This window comes from Cervus elaphus, chromosome 4 (assembly GCF_910594005.1).
Source record: "Cervus elaphus chromosome 4, mCerEla1.1, whole genome shotgun sequence".
NCBI lineage: Eukaryota > Metazoa > Chordata > Mammalia > Artiodactyla > Cervidae > Cervus > Cervus elaphus.
In genome coordinates, this window is record NC_057818.1 from 63,789,752 (window position 1) to 63,802,973 (window position 13,222).

The 13,222-nt window shown below is 41.3% G+C and overlaps 1 long non-coding RNA gene across 5 annotated transcripts; it reads right to left on the bottom strand.

Moving 5' to 3' along the window:
• Positions 1-1,593: 1,593 nt before the first annotated feature.
• Positions 1,594-9,327, bottom strand: LOC122690362. Of its 5 annotated transcripts, none has more exons than XR_006340043.1 (5): positions 9,189-9,327; positions 8,599-8,811; positions 5,639-5,759; positions 4,921-4,999; positions 1,594-3,381 (listed from the first exon to the last, which is right to left on the bottom strand). It is a non-coding gene; the product is annotated as an uncharacterized LOC122690362 (long non-coding RNA). The 5 variants fall into 5 exon arrangements; XR_006340039.1 differs by having other exon boundaries at positions 4,921-5,328; XR_006340042.1 differs by lacking the exon at positions 1,594-3,381 and having other exon boundaries at positions 4,631-4,999.
• Between the last annotated feature and the right edge of the window lie 3,895 nt (positions 9,328-13,222).

Sequence of the window (13,222 nt, forward strand, 5' to 3'; positions counted from 1 at the left end):
GTTGGATGGCATCACCAACTCAATGGACATGGGTTTGGCTGGACTCCAGGAGTTGGTGATGGACAGGGAGGCCTGGTGTGCTGCGATTCATGGGGTCGTAAAGAGTCAGACACGACTGAGCAATGAACTGAACTGAACTGAATGAATGTAGAGGAAAAAATAAAACTTTTGTCCTTTCTTCCTCCTTGAGAATTCCAGACCCCTCTCTCCTTGGGGACCCCTGGACTTATCAATCTCCCTAGAAATTAACTCTCTCAGTGTGATTGATGGGGGGCCTGAAAAGTAGGCCCTGGGGTTCAGCAAGACTGCTGATCTCAAGGAAGGTGGTCATCTAGTGCAGGCGCTCACAGGACTGGCTGGTGTGAGTTCAAGGACCTGCATGCTGCCTGCTCCCCAGTCAGATGCTGAGGCAGCAACAGCATGGAGCAGTTCAGGGGAGCTCTCTACAGGACTCTGTATAATGTTTCTTATTAGAACCATCACAGGGTCCAAGTAGTTACAAAATGGGAGAGGAGATACAACATAGAAATGATGGAATATATCTGGAGTTATGAGAAATTTAAAGCCAGTGAGTAAACTAATTTCCACATATGCCATCTCTCTGTGCAACCAAATAGTTCACTGTGGTCTCTTCACTACAACCTTAAGCAAGGTGGGAGAGATTGCTGTTGGTTGTGGGTTAACATTTCATTCATTACAATCAACCAACACACTAAAAGCCATTCACTTTTATTAATTACCATGTATTAATTTTACACATAGTTGAAATAAAACCTTTCACAATCTGTGATATGATCCATCCTTAAATACACATCAAAAGTACAGAGAAAGATACTCATTTTTAGATATAATGATGTGAGATTTCTGATTTTTATGGCTTAGCAAACAAGGCAGCACTCAGCAAGCATGATATACACTAATTCCATGCCTTTTCTAAGAAGGGTTTCTAATAAGTTTCTAGGTTATCACTGTCTTTATTTCAACATTGTCAAGTAACAATCATGACTTGTGTTGATATTATAAAGATACATCAATATTGCAGTGAACTGTCATTGTGTTCTTCTCACAAATCAAGGATGTTACTATTGAAATGTTACAACCAACTTCTGTTTTACTTTAGTACATGGAAAGATTAAATGATCACTTACATCATGGCAACTTCCAGATATTTCACATCATGCCAAATTAGATGTTCATTGTACATTTTACACTATGGTATCCTTCATCTTCTAATGGAGAATAGATAGAAATGGTTGCAACACAATATAAAAAGGCTAATCTTTAATAAACCATCAAAAACCTATGTTTGCAAACACACTAGAAAGAAGGCATGGTATGGATTATTTGAGTGCTGAATTACATTAACTTCAAATAATCTCAAATCACGTCATTATTAACATGCATATATACATTGCTAAGAATTGTAACTTTCTAACCATCAACCTTCACCTCACGATTCATGCTAATATATCCACTTTCTATGTGTTTTAACTATGGAGTACTCCCTGCACATTCTCCTTCAGAGAAACTTCTGAAAAGAAGATTGATGAAAAGCCTTCTAGTATGCAATCTCTGATATTTACTTCAGTTTAACTGTTGATTAAATACCTTTCTACATATTTGTTACATCATTTCCACAGGTTTCTTGCATAAACCCTTGTGTTTTCTGATGCATGTTCAGGGCAAACCTCTTCCATCGCTTGTTCCGTTACTATGGTTTCTCTCCAATGTGTTTTCTCAGATGTTTAGTGAGCCAACCACTATGACTAAAGGTTTTGCCACATTCTGTATATTTATATGGTCTCTCCCCATTATGGATTCGCTGATGTTTAGTAAGACTAGAACCCTTAATGAAGGTCTCTCCAAATTCTTCACATTTATAAGGCTTCTCCCCAGAATGAATTCGCTGATGTTGAGTAAGATGTGAGCACTGAATAAAGGCTTTGTTACATTCTTTACACTTACAGGGTCTCTGCCCAGAAGGAATACGCTGATGTCCAGTAAGAACTGAGCGAAGATGAAAGGCTTTGTTACATTCTTTACATTTATAAGGTCTCTCTCCAGTATAAATTCGCTGATGATAGGTTAGCTGTAACAGATAAAGGCTTTGCTACATTCTGTACATATATGTTTCTCTCCAGTATGAATTTGCAGATGTTGAATAAGATGTGAGCTGTAAGTAAAGGCTTTGCCACATTCTGTACATTCATAAGGTTTCTCTCCAGTGTGAATTCTGATGTTTAGTAAGAAGTCAGCAATGGTTACACTTGCTACATTCTGTACATTGGAAAGGTTTCCTTCCTGTATGAATTTTCTTATGTCTACTTAGATGGCATGATTTACTAAACACTTTCCCACATACCTTACACTTGTTTTCTTTCTGTGGATTCTGAACAATGTGCTGTTGAAAAAGTTCTGAAGATTGATTAGAAACCTTACCATATTCAGTACAAGTCCTCTCTTCAGTACAAGTACTCTTATCGAGAGAAAAACCTGACATCTGATCAAAGGTATTTCCATATTTATTACTTTTAGAATCCTTGTTTGAAGATTCGGGTCCCTGATGTTTCTTAAGGTTGGAGTCTCCTTCAACCGTATACCCAGTTTCATTGCCTGAATACCTTCTCAGTCCACAGAAATACTCTTGTAATTATTGGAGCTGGAGCTCTTACTTAAGGTCTGACTCATTTTATTGCACATGGAAAGTTGTTGTGTATTGACCATATCACAATATGTTTTGAACAATGATGGTTGGATTGCATCTCTTCCATTATCATCAACATTATACATCTTTGAATGGAGAGAAAATATTTGTTGTGGGAAGAAAAATGACCCCCTGCTCACGGATCCCTCAAACTGATTAGATTGTGAGTTTTCCCACTCACAATTTTAAATTGTTAAATTTTAGGTGTTCAGATATGCTTGAATGTATGGTTAGTTGAAGCTTACATTCAGAATGAATATTTGCATTAGAGACTAGATTACCTTCCAGATTTTCCATGTTTCCTTTTAGAGAATATGGAAACCTTTATTCTTAAACACTTACACTTCTCTGCAGATGTTGAAGACTGAAGTTGGTGTTTTTCCCATTTGACTCATGTTGCTGATTTTTTGCAGTAATTTTAGCATTATGTGTAACTGTCTCCATTTCTTTATGTCCGTATAAGCATCCTCTCTGTCTTCACATACCCTCGTATATTCCCAGTTTTTCATTAAATTTAAATTTCTGAGGTGAAATATTTGATATATTCCTAGGTTTGCTTTTGGGAATACATCTTCTGAAAGATGACGCTGTGAAAGTGCTGCACTCAATATGCCAGCAAATTTGGAAAGCTCAGCAGTGGCCACAGGACTGGAAAAGGTCAGTTTTCATTCCAATCCCTAAGAAAGGCAATCCCAAAGAATGCTCAAACTATCACACAACTGCACTCATCTCACACGCTAGTAAAGTAATGCTCAAAATTCTCCAAGCCAGGCTTCAGCAATACGTGAACCTAGAACTTCCAGATGTTCAAGCTGTTTTTAGAAAAGGCAGAGGAACCAGAGATCAAATTGCCAACACCCGCTGGATCGTCGAAAAAGCAAGAGAGTTCCAGAAAAACATCTATTTCTGCTTTATTGAGTATGCCAAAGCCTTCAACTGTGTGGATCACAATAAACTGTGGAAAATTCTGAAAGAGATGGGCATACCAGACCACCTGACCTGCCTCTTGAGAAACCTGTATGCAGGTCAGGAAGCAAGAGTTAGAACTGGACATGGAACAACAGACTGGTTCCAAATAGGAAAAGGAGTACATCAAGGCTGTATATCGTCACCCTGCTTATTTAACTCATATGCAGAGTACATCATGATAAAGCCTGGGCTGGATGAAGCACAAGCTGGAATCAAGATTGCTGGGAGAAATATCAACAACCTCAGATATGCAGATATGCAGACAGCACCCTTATGGCAGAGAATGAAGAGGAACTGAAAAGCCTCTTGATGAAAGTGAAAAAGAGTGAAAAAGTTGGCTTAAAGCTTAACATTCAGAAAACAAAGATCATGGCATCTGGTCCCATCACCTCATGGGAAATAGATGGAGAGACAGTGGAAACAGTGTCAGACTTTATTTTTTTGGGCTCCAAAATCACTGCAGATGGTGACTGCAGCCATGAAATGAAAAGACGCTTACTCCTTGGAAGGAAAATTATGACCAACCTAGAGACCATATTAAAAAGCAGAGACATTCCTTTGCCAACAAAGGTCCATCTGGTCAAGGCTATGGTTTTTCCAGTGGTCATGTATGGATGTGAGAGTTGTACTGTGAAGAAAGCTGAGCACCGAAAAATTGATGCTTTAGAACTGTGGTGTTGGAGTAGACTCTTGAGAGTCCCTTGGACTGCAAGGAGATCAGTCCTGGGTGTTCACTGGAAGGACTGACGCTGAAGCTGAAACTCCAATACTTTGGCTACCTCATGCGAAGAGGTAACTCATTGGAAAAGACCCTGATGCTGGGAGGGATTGGGGGAAGGAGGAGAAGGGGACGACAGAGGATGATTGCTGGATGGCATCACCGACACGATGGGCATGAGTTTCAGTAAACTCTGGGAGTTGGTGATGGACAGGGAGGCCTGGTGTGCTACGATTCATGGGGTCGCAAAGAGTCGGACATGACTGGGCGACTGAACTGAACTGAACTGAACTGAAGAGGAACTGAGGAGTCTCTTGATGAAACTGAAAGAAAAGGCTGAAAAAGCTGGCTTCAAACTCAACATTCAAACAGCAGGTGACAGCTGTCTATGACAGCAACAGAAATCAATCCCGACTTCTCCATGATTTCCAATGAAGCAGATCTTCCCAAACCACACGACAAAGAATGACCTCCTCACTGATACTTGGACCTCTCACCTGAGCCATCGGCTCCATCCACTCACACATACCTGGGTATACGGCCACTGTCTTCGTTCTCCTTATACTCCTGGGCTCCTTCATTTGCTCCAGAAAAGCGACAAGGTTTGGCTGAGAAACCACAAGACCTGTTTATCAGTAAGGAATATTGGTTTTGCCAGAGATTCATCACTTTCCAATCTAGTATGTATCTAGGTCAGGAGAGCATGCATGATAGAATGTTAAGACAGCCTAGAAAATGATTTCCTCACAACACTAGGGAGATGGAAATGGCAACCCACTCCAGTGTTCTTTCCTGGAGAATCCTACAGACGGGGGAGCCTGGTGGGCTGCTATCTATAGTGTTGCACAAAGTCAGTCACGACTGAAGTGACTTAGCAGCAGCAGCAGCATACAACACTCACTACATAAAAATCAAATTCTGAGATTCTGGTCATGTGCTACAAGGCAAAAGTGAGTAATGGAAATTTGATTTGAAGAGGAAGGTAGCACCATTTTATACCACGGAACGTACAGAATTAGCACTAACTTAGAGGAAGCAGGCAGATTACATCAAGGAAGAAAGAAATTAGAATCATAATAAATCATCATGAAGTCTTCTTTCTAAACTCACAAATTCCCATTTTCCCATTGAAATCAGGGATCTGAAATGCTATTATAAGAAGTAGAAGATTCCAAGAGACATTCTAGAAATGCAGGAAGCAAAACCCTGACAGTAGATAAGGGATTCTGGAAAGACGTGATCCTCACCCAAAGTGGCCAAGTTCCTATACTTCTCTAACATCACATCCCTATACAATGCCCCTTGACAGAGGTCCAGTCACTCCTCTTCAGTAAAATCTATGGTCACATCCTGGAATATCAGCTGTCCCTGAAATACAAAGCACATATGCCATGTGACTGTGAGAAGACTTCCTAATGTGCCCAAAGACGACAACAGCAAGTTCACACAGGACTGGTTTCGATACAGGAGAGGGTCTGGTGTTATACTATACTATGACTTTTACACAGTAATAATTTCACCATATTTCTAACCCAAGAAGAAATGAGCTATGGCCCACAAATTCAGAAACTATTCTGATCTGGAAGAAAAATCTTAAAATAATCAGATCAGCAAAGGCATATTTATTTTTGAGTGTTGTATTTGTATAACACAGAATGAATTGCCTATCAAGGAAACAGGTTATTACCTGCTGCTTTTTAAAAAGCATACTCTGATCCAAGAGTTCATGAGTGGGACAAATGTGCCGTTTATTTTAACAACCTTATTTTTTTTTCTTAGTATTTTTAACAAGCTTCTTTTAATTAGTGATGTTGAAATTGTGCTTCATGAATGACCATTTTGAACAGTAAGGAAGTACAATACTAAGGTAAGCATTCATACTTACTTTTGAACTTCAAGTGTTTTACAAATTTTACAGATCTAATAGGATAACATCCTCAGCAGCAACAATCATTTTAACTATTTAGGATATATTATATATCTTTCTGAGAGTTTTGACAGGGTCTTGGATGTGCAACCGAAATAATTTAAAAGCAATAATGTTGTTGCCCTAACTTTCTGCAAATATTTAGCAAACATTCCTTAAATAGCTTAAATTTAGTTCACTTTATGTACTCTAGACTTTAACGAATAAAACACAGACAAATACACAGGAACAACTCTAGTGAAAGTTCATAGAAGTTTCTCTAATTGTGAAGAATACAAAAAATAAGAAAAATAATCAAATCATATGAACATTTTCATGCATATATATATTGAAATGGAACTATATATTCATTTCATAAAATGAAACAATCTAAGGCCATGGAAAACATGTAAGTACAATTTTCAAAGGTTACAATAAATAAAAATATTCATGAAATGATAATATCTGAAATATACACCCTAGGTTTTGCTTGTATACACACATGCACAGAAACACACATAAGTTAAAAGCAGTCTTCTGTAAATAACACATCTTCTGGAAGAAACATTTTTAATCTGCCGTTTCTTTTGAACTCATGTGTATTTCAGCATGTATGGTAAAACAACTATTTCGAATTGTGCATGAATGTGTTTTAAGGCACATCAATCATGTCCAACTCTTTTTGACCCCATGGGCTGTAGCCCTCCAGGTTTCTCCATCCATGGGAGTTCCCAGGCAAGAATACTGGAGTGGGTTGCCATTTCCTTCTCCAGGGGACCTTCCCAAACCAGGGATCAAACTCAGGACTCCTGCATTGGCAGACAGATTCTTTACTGCTGAGCCAACTGGGTACCCTGAAAAGATCTTTACCTCTTTAGTAACAGGAATTAAAAACACAATATGAGAAACAGTCTACATTTTATTAGCAAATATACCATGACACCTATTTAGAACACATTTCCAGACCTACGTGAAGAAACTGTAAATCTTTACTGAGGCACATCAAGTCTGAAAATCACATGTTTTACTTGGAAAATGTAGTGACATAAAGACTTCAGTGACTTCAAATTCAAAACAACTGAAACTCAAAACAAACATGGATATTTCAAATGTAAGTCTCAGCTGTATCTAGGAGAGCTAACATAATTTTGAATATAAAAACCTAAAAAGCCTAAATAGAAGGAACCTGCCAAATTACAGATGAAGCTATCACTGTATAGACTAGTTGAAATTTTAAACTAAATGAAGCAAAATCGCTTCAAGGTAGCCGAAGAAGCTCACCTAAAGAGAGATTTGGACATGATTTTGAACAATAAAAGAATAGGATGAAACGCAACATAATATTTTGTAGTCATGCAACAGGTGAGGTATTCCAAAGGAACATCAAAAATCAGAGGCGGAGAAAATATCACAGGGCATAAAGGAAAGATTTAGGTTTCAGCATTGTGTAATAAAGAATTTAGGGACTTGCCTGATGGTCCAGTGGTGAGAAATCTGCCTGTCAATGCAGGGGACACGTGTTCCATCCCTGATCAGGGAAGATCCCACAAGCCTCAGAGCAACTAAGCTAGTGTGCCACAACTGCTGAAGCCCACACCCTCCAGAGCCTGCCAGGGATTAATACAACGACTGAACCCGTGCCTTAGAGCCAGAGCTCCACAACAAGATAGTGGCCCCTCCTAATCACAACAGAGAAAGCCCAAGACCATCAGCAAAATCCCAGCATAGCCAAAACTAAATAAATATTAAAATTTAAAAAGAAAAACAATTTAGCAGGCTTTGGTTCACACGTTCTGGAAGTTTACTTTTACTCTAGGAATCTAAGTTTTTTCACTCTTGGAATTTCCTTAGTGACTGCAGTGGCTTTATTACTCTGTGGGTCCTGAGAATTTACGCTAACAAGATGACTTATGTGGGCCCTGGTTTAATAAGGGATGACTCAGGTTGTGAGGCTGGGCATTTCACAAAGACCAACGAAGTGACTAGAGGTCTGGGGCTTTGAGCCAAGTGGGCTGATTAGCCCAACCTATAAGGAGGGGAGAATGCTGGAGATGTTATCAATCCCACCTATGTAGCTAAAGCCCAATAAAAACTCAGGACTTAAAAGCTAGAGTGAGCTTCTCTGCCTGGCAACACTCTGTCTTCTGTCACACCGATATGCCAGGAGGGCAATGTGTCCCTTGGGATGATGACTATGGGTAGGTTCAAACAAACCCGTTCAGAAATCAAGGAGCTTATCAAGTCCAAAGAAACAGCATTTCAGGAAAGAGAGACAGAACAAACACGGACTGTGCCTCTTACCTGGGAACGAGTCATTTCTGACTCTTTGCTTTCCTTCTCCTCTGGTCTTCCTTCTCAGGTAGATCAGTCTTGGGAAGTGACCCGAGTGTTGTAAATAGGCTGTTCAATACTTAGAAAACCACAGCGAGCTCCCTGTAACACAGCCCCACACAGAGGGAGGATCTCAACAGGTACAAATCACAATCCTCTACGGCCACTGACACAGCAGGGATTCTGGAACACAGAAACAAACGAGGTGTTTTTAGTTTTATTCTTTTCTTCACATCTCGAGGCCCTTCCAGTGAAAACCACACGTTCTAGGCTGACCCTCCCTTTCAAACTATAGGCGAGACCCTGACCAAACTCCATACAGAACAGAGCCTCCTTCACCTCTTTGTGGATCAGGGACCTAGGGGTTGGGCAATGCAGGACTTTAAGCAGCGGTCTCTGCAAGTTAGAAGGCAGAACTGCCAGAGAAGAACATGGGCTCTAGAACGATGTTAACAGGAAGCGGACGTCGGCCCCAGGGACCCGGCAGCTAAGCTAACGGACCTCAGACCTTCTCACCGCGATACGAGGACACACTGGGGACGGGAAAATGGGGGCGGTACCTTGAACGTCCACAGAGACCCCCGAAACCCACGTGTGAAGGACAACAGGCCGTGGGACTACAACATCCGGGTTTTAAACAAACAAACTCACAAAAACTGTCGCTCATTTAAACTCAATTCCGTCTTGCCGGATACTGCGCACGCGCGGGCGGAAAATCCGGTACAGAGGTGGGTGAATGCGCTATGCCGCGGCCAGATAGGCGACGTCAGGAGAGAGGGTGGGACGAGGCCGGAAGCGCATGTACGTAGGGGCGGGGCCTGTGGGGGGCGGAGCCTTGCCTCCCCTCATCCCCTCCCCAGTCCGGTTTGGGTCTGTTGCTCCTTCTGTCCAGCGATGCTTCCTTTCTCTGCCTTTTGATGCCATTAAATCTCTTTGACTTCCTCTGGAGCAGAGCTGCTTCCTGCCTGTTCTAAGTTAGTGTTTCACACAACTTAAGGGAAAGAGAAGAATTTTGAGAGCTGCCTCTATGGGAAGCCGAGATGTTTTCAGCAACTTGAAAAAGGGGGAATATTCAAAAGCCCTTTGTGTGAATGTGTGAAGATGGGTGTCTCCTCAGTGACGAAAAGTAGAACGTAATCACGTCACTAGCAGCAGCAACAACAATTAACAGAGGCGTATGGATGTGAGAGTTGGACTATAAAGAAAGCTGAGCACTGAAGAGTTGATGCTTTTGAACTGTAGTGTTGGAGAAGACTCTTAAGAGTCCCTTGGACTGCAAGGAGATGCAAGCAGTCCATTCTAAAGGAAATCAGTCTTGGCTATTCATTGGAAGGACTGATGCTGAAGCTGAAACTCCAATACTCTGGCCACCTGATGCAAAGAGCTGACTCATTGGAATAGATCCTGATGCTGGGAAAGATTGGGGGCAGGAGAAGGGGACGACGGAGGATGTGATGGTTGGATGGCATCACCGACTCGTTGGACATCGGCTTGGGTGGACTCTGGGAGTTGGTGATGGACAGGGAGGTCTGGTGTGCTGCTGTTCATGGGGTCATGAAAAGTTGGACACGACTGAGCGACTGAACTGAACTCAATCTGTATGAACAGATTCTGGCAGGAGTAACGGTATGTCGTTTCTGGGGTTATGTTATAAACGACAATGTGGGTTCCTGTCTCCCTATTTCTTTCTGGACTCACTTCCTAAGAGAAAATCCAGCTGCCCTGTTGTAAGCAAGTCTCTCGTTACAATTACTGAGGTTTCCTCCCAATGTATCATCTGAGTGATTCAGTTCAGTTCAGTCACTCAGTCATGTCTGACTCTTTGGGACCCCATGAACTGCAGCACTCCACGCCACCCTGTCCATCACCAACTCCCAGAGTTTACTTAAACCCATCTCCATTGAGTCAGTGATGCCATCCAAAGATCGCATCCTCTGTTGTCCCCTTCTGCTCCTGTCTTCAACCTTTCCCAGTATCAGGGTCTTTTCCAAAGTCACTTCTTCACATCAGGTGGCCAACGTGTTGGAGTTTCAGCTTCAGCATCAGTCCTTCCAATGAATATTCAGGACTGATTTTCCTTTAGGATGGACTGGTTGGATCTCCTTGCTGTCCAAGGGACTCTCAGAATCTTCTCCAACACCACAGTTCAAAAGCATCAATTCTTCAGTGCTCAGATTTCATTATAGTCCAACTTTCACATCCATACATGACTACTGGAAAAACCATATCTTTGACTATACAGACCTTTGTTAGCAAAGTAATATCTCTGTGTTTTAATATGCTGTCTAGGTTGGTCATAACTTTTCTTCCAAGGAATAAATGTCTTAAAATTACATGGCTACTGTCACCATCTTCAGTGATTTTGGAACCCGAAAAAATAAAATCTGTCACTGTCTCCGTTGTTTCTCATCTATTTGCGGTGAAGTGTTGGGACCAGATGCCATGATCTTAGATTTCTGAATGTTCAGTTTTAAGCCAAAATTTTAACTCTCCTCTTTCAATTTCATCAAGAGGCTCTTTAGCTCTTCTTTGCATTCTGCCCTAAAGGTTGTGTCATCTGCATATCTGAGATTATTGATATTTCTCCCAGCAACCTTGATTCCAGCTTGTGCTTCATCCAGTCCAGCATTTCTTGTGATGTCCTCTACATATGAGTTAAATAAGCAGGGTGATGCATGCTTAAGGTGGGGCAAGAGCAGCGCCAATAATAGGATCACACAAGCACTTGCTGCAGCGTGAAAGGTGACTCACAGCACGCCCCGAAGTGAGCATGTTGAGAGGAGCAGTGCTCAGTGGCTTCTCTCCCAGTGGGGGTGCACCAGTCCCGCCAGCCTCACACCGCAGATAGAAGCACAGCTAAGAAACAGATCTGGGGCTCTAGTCCACCAACAAGGGAGCATGGACTCACCACAGAGAGGGCATTGAGAACCACAGAGCAATGGGGAAGTGCCCCTCAGTATCCAGGGCAGGCTCTGATCACAGTAACACAGTCAAAGCCCAGATCAAGGGAATAAGGTCACGAATCTCTGGACCAACCTCACCCACCAAGTTGCAGACACCAGAAAGAAGACTAACTAGGTTCTTGTAGCCTTCAAAACAGAGATCACAGACAGAAAACTGGACAAAATGAGATGGCAAAGAAATAGGTTATAGAGAGTGAAGCAACGTCAAACCCTGCATGAACCACTAAATAAAGAGTAGGTAGGCAATTTAATGATTACTTCTTGCTTTAATCATCTTAAGTGGAGACACCAGATGTTTTCACAAATCCTAGGTGCCTGATAATTCTTTAATCCACTTCTTTTCACACATGTTTCTGAGAATATTCTATTAGATGTTTGAATCTAAAATTCATAAATGATAGCAACAGAAAACTAATCAGAAACTGAGAACACATAAGACAGTGTCCGAGGAAGTGGATTACAAATGAGATAAACTTTATAAAGTGCTAGTTCTTAAGAAATTATATAAGAAGATAGCCTTTTAAAAATACAGTTAAAAAACAGGGAAGTTTACTCATAGCTCTGTGGAGACCAACCTGGGACAGATATCAATAGAATGGGGAAGACTGCAGATCTCTTCAAGAAAATTGATATACCAAGGGAACTTTTTATGCAAAGATGGGCACAATAAAGGACAGAAGTGGTATGGACCTAACAGAAGTGGAAAGTATTAAGAAAAAGGGCCAAGAGTACACAGAAGAGATATACAAAAATGATCTTAATGACCAATATAACTAGGATGGTGTAATCATTCACCTAGAGACAGACATCCTGCAGTCTGAAGTCAAGTGGGCCATGGGAAGGACCACTATGAATAAAGCTAGTGGAGGTGATAGAATACCAGTTGAGCTATTTCAAGTCCTAAAAGATGATGTTGCTAAAGTGCTGCACTCAACATGCCAGCTCATTTGGAAAACAGCATTGGCCACAGGACTGGAAAAGGTCAGTTTTCATTCCAATCCCAAAGAAAGGCAATGCCAAAGAATGACCAAACTACCACACAATTGCACTCATTTCACATACTGCGAAAGTAAGATTTAATATTCTCCAAGCGTGTCTTCAACAGTATGTGAACTGAGAACTTCCAGATGTTCAAACTGGATTTGGAAAGGCAGAGGAACCAGAGGTTAAATTGTCAACATCTATTGAATCATAGAAAAAGCAACAGAGGTCCAGAAAAACATCTACTTATGCTTTATTGACTACGCCACAGCCTTTGACGGTGTTGATCAAAACAAAGTGTGGCAAATTCTTAATGAGATGGGGATACCAGACCACCTTACCCACCTCCTGAGCAATCTGTATGGAAGTCAAGAAGAAACAGTACTGGACATGGAACAATGGACTAGTTCCAAATTGGGAAAGGAATATGTCAAAACTGCCTATTGTCACCCTGTTTATCTAACTTTTATGCAGAGTACATCATGCAGGAGACCTCAGTTTGATCCCTGGGCTGGGAAGATCCCCTGGAGAAGGGAATGGCTACCCACTCCAGTATTCTGGCCTAAAGAATTCCATGGATTGTATAGTTCATAGGATCACAAACAGTTGGTCAGAACGGAGTGGCTTTTACTTCCACTTTTCATCATGTG